The 3,805-nt window shown below is 55.4% G+C and overlaps 1 long non-coding RNA gene across 2 annotated transcripts; it reads right to left on the minus strand.

The window, feature by feature from the left end:
- Positions 1 to 319: 319 nt before the first annotated feature.
- On the minus strand, positions 320 to 2,336 carry LOC115275066. Of its 2 annotated transcripts, none has more exons than XR_003901385.1 (2): positions 2,244 to 2,336; positions 320 to 1,160 (listed from the first exon to the last, which is right to left on the minus strand). It is a non-coding gene; the product is annotated as an uncharacterized LOC115275066 (long non-coding RNA). The 2 variants fall into 2 exon arrangements; XR_003901384.1 differs by having other exon boundaries at positions 320 to 1,244.
- Between the last annotated feature and the right edge of the window lie 1,469 nt (positions 2,337 to 3,805).

The raw sequence follows: 3,805 nt of genomic DNA on the forward strand, positions 1-3,805 counted from the left end.
GAGGAGATGCCAGGCCCACACCTCCCCCTCCTCTGGGTGCCTCCTGAGTCAGGGGGATCCAGGCACCAAGGCCAGCTCTTCCCCAGAGGGGAAGTGTGCAGCCGGGAAGGATAGAGAAAGACACTCCTCTCAGAGTCACTCTGCTGGGGGGCAGGGGGAGCAGTTCCTTCCCCACCCCGCCCCGCCCCGCCCCCACACCCCCAGCCTCACCCCCTGACCCCCTTCAGCTGCCAGCAAGCCTGGCGCTCCTGCGCCTGTGAGCGCCCAGGGTCTGCTGAGCTGCTGGGAGAGTCTTGGTCTGAGTCAGGGAGCGCAAAGCTTTGGAGTCTCATCAAACTTTAATTTTTAAAGAGCTATTTCTGGGGCCATCGATCTATTTATGGGCACCTTTCCAATTTTACCCCTCACCACCAGCTGGTCACACTGGCCACCTTGCTGGTGGCAGAGTACTCCCAGCACTGGACAGATGGATGGATGGGTGGATAGACAGATGGGGAAACAGACAGACGGATGGATGGATGAACGGACAGGTGGATGGAAGGATGGACGTTAGATGGACAGAAGGACGTAGGTATGGATATATGGGTTTATGGACAGATGGGCAGATGGATGGACGGATGGCACCGCAGTTTGCTGTTACTGGTCGTGTGGATGAGTTTGCTGGACTCTTCCCTCAGAGCAGGCTTCGTGAGCACAGCTGGAAGATGCCGTGCAGACAGACCCTCAGGACCAGGGCCAGGAAGGACATCGGGTGACCACAGCACTGTTACCAGCTGGGATTCCCTCAGGAGCAGTGGCAGGAGACCCCAGGGAGAACCCTGCCCCAGAAACGTGGAGTGTTTCTTCAGGAAGTGACAAGGGAGTGGCTTCAGGAAAAGTGACATGGCCATCCCCAGATTCTCGTGGATGAAGAAACCCAGGGACCAGTCACTGTGCACCGTCTGGCAAGGTGCTGACTTCTGGGGGCCTCTGCTTCTCCAAGTGGGGTTCATAACAGTTGCCAGTCCTGCACCTAGACGAGGGGTCCAGCCACGTGTGAGGATGGGTCGTGTGGTCTCTGGGGCCAGGCTGCTGGGCGTCAAATCCCTGCTCTGCCCCTTAGTCTTGTCGACGCTCTGTGCTGCCCAGCGCAGGAGCACCGTTCTCGCTTCCCCGGGGCTCTGGGGAGGATTCCAGGGGTGAATGATGGAAAATTGCTCAGGTCGTACATGGTACGTGGTCAGCTCCCAGTAAAAGTTCAGTGCCTGGAGTATGCAGTAAGCGCTCAATACATGTTTCTAGAGTGAATTAATTGAATGGATGCTCATGGGTCTGTGAATTTAGTTCTATCATGATTTCCATTTTCCAAATGGGGAACTAGGGCCCTGGGGAAACCAAGCCTGTTTTTCCGGTGGGAACCAGGGGCCCAGCATCCCACTGTCTGCCCAGCTTCACTCCGAGTGACAATCTTTTGCTCCATGTCCAATTCAAACTGGGTTAGAAACCGGGATTTCCAAATTCAGGGCCTGGGGGCATCGCACATCACCTTCTTTTAAATTCCCCTAAAAATACCCTTCCTTTCTGAACCCCGAGGCCTCTCTGGAGGTGGAAGACAGACTTTATGCAGACGGCTCCAGGCTGGAAGGATTCTCAGAATAGCTGCCTGCGGGGCCCACCCCAGACCCTTCCAGCTCCTCACCATCTGGTTCCTACCGGGGAAAACCAGCGCCGTCCCCAGCTGTGCTCTTCCCTCTGGTCTGGAGAGATTTATGGCTCCCAGGCCCCTGCGGTCTGGCCTCGGGGACGCGTAGTTCTGTGCAGCCCCTGGGCCCCCGCCTTCCCTCCCTATGCCGCATGGCTCCCCGAAGACCACTTAGCCAATGTCCATATTAATGGCCTCTCAGCTTCAACGGCCAATTCTCTGGTTTCTCATAAAGCTGCCTGGAATTGAGCCCCCAAAAAGGTGCTGGGGAAGGGGGTGCAGGTCATGGGAAAGTACTTGGGAGCCAGAGCCCACATCTGCTGCCTACCTCCCAAGCCGTGGGCTCTCAGCTGCCCCCCAGCTAGCTCTTCCCCCAGCCTGCTGCAGCAGCCTCTGACCACACACTGGTGTCCTGATCCAGCTTACTCTCACCTCAGGGCCTTTGCCCCTGCTGGGTCCTCTGCCCTTTAGGGCTCAGCTCAAATGCCACCTATCTTAGTCCCTTGGCGCAGCTATAATGAAATATCTTGGGCTGAGTGGCTTTTCAGCAACAGAAACTTACTTCTCATGGTTCTGCAGGCTAGGAAGTCCAAGATCAAGGCTTCAGCCCACTTTCTGGTTCATGGACAACGGCCTTTACCTTGTGTCCTTACCTGGTAGAAGGGGCAAGAGACCTCTCTAGGGTCCTTTATGAGATCACCCCTCCCATTCATGAGGGATCCACCCTCACGACCTAAGCACCTCCCAAAGGCCCCGCCTCCTAACACCATCGCATCCTGGGAATAGGTTTCAACACATGAATTTAGGAAACAGACATATTCAGTTCATAGCACCGCCTCTCTGGGAGCCCTTCCTCAAGCATCCTTGTGAGCCCAGCTACATGGCCACAATGCCCCACCCCCACCCCACCCCTCCGTCCTTGGAGCACTTCTTACTGCTTGACATTTTCTTATTTGTTTGACTTGCTGGGTCTGGATTTCAGATCTGGGAGGACAAGTCTGGTCAGCTCAACTCACCTACACCTCGAGCCGCCGCCCAGCACACAGCCCCGCCATCCTTGGTGACCGATTGAAGGGGGAGAGAATCGATCCATTCACTTAGAATTAGTTCGTTAAGAATAGACTTACGGAAGACAATAATACTCTAATGAAGGAATAATAATGATCATCTCAGCCAATACCGGTCACAGATGCCAGGCTTTGCCTATACCATTCATTTAATCCTCCAACGAGGTGATATTCTTACGTATTATTATGTCCGTTTCACACCTGACTCTTGTGTTTGTGTTTTGAATTCTTGTGGAAGCAGCCGGGCAGTGTTTTCCTGCTCGGTGTGAGAGCCACCCGATCAGTTAGCTCCCCTGAGCCTTGCCTGCAGCGTGAGATGCCACAGAGGCGGTTCCTCCTGCAGGAGCCTGGGACCAGCACACGCCACTCCTTTTCCCACTGCTCTTCGGTCGGCCTTCCCACTGGCATGAAGACTGAGACCGCTGTGGGGAAGCTTCTGCTTCGGGAGGCTAAGCATTCTTTAAAACATTTACTGCGGCGCCTGCGTGGCTCAGTCGGTTGAACATCCGACTTCAGCGCACGTCATGATCTGGCCGTCTGTGGGTTCGAGGCCCACATTGGGCTCTGCACTGACAGCTCAGAGCCTGGAGCCTGCTTCTGATTCTGTGTCTCCCTCTCTCTCCCTCTCTCTCTCTGCTCCTCCCCTACTCACACTCTGTCTCTCTCTCAAAAATAAATAAACATTAAAAATAAATAAATAAAACATTTACTATGGGCCTGGCCCTGCACTAAGTGCTTTAGATGAGGTAACTCATTCCTTCACAAAAATCCTACAGAGTGGGTACTGTTATCCTGTTTCTTTAGAGGAGGAAGCTGAGACACAGAACAGGTGAATATCTTGGCCAAGGTTACATAGTCCGACTGTAAGGATGCAGGTCCGATCCGGCCCTCACCACTGGGCCGTCCCAACCTTCCTGGAGCCGGTCGGGCACATCTCCGCGGTGGAGAGGCGCCGGGTGGCCGTGGGGGGGGGGGGGGGGGGGGCGTTCCCCCGCCGGCCGGCCGGAGGTCCGATCCAGCCTTCCCCTGAACGCGCCAGCTTCTCCTGAAAGGGCGC

The sequence above is a fragment of the Suricata suricatta genome, chromosome 12 (assembly GCF_006229205.1).
Source record: "Suricata suricatta isolate VVHF042 chromosome 12, meerkat_22Aug2017_6uvM2_HiC, whole genome shotgun sequence".
NCBI lineage: Eukaryota > Metazoa > Chordata > Mammalia > Carnivora > Herpestidae > Suricata > Suricata suricatta.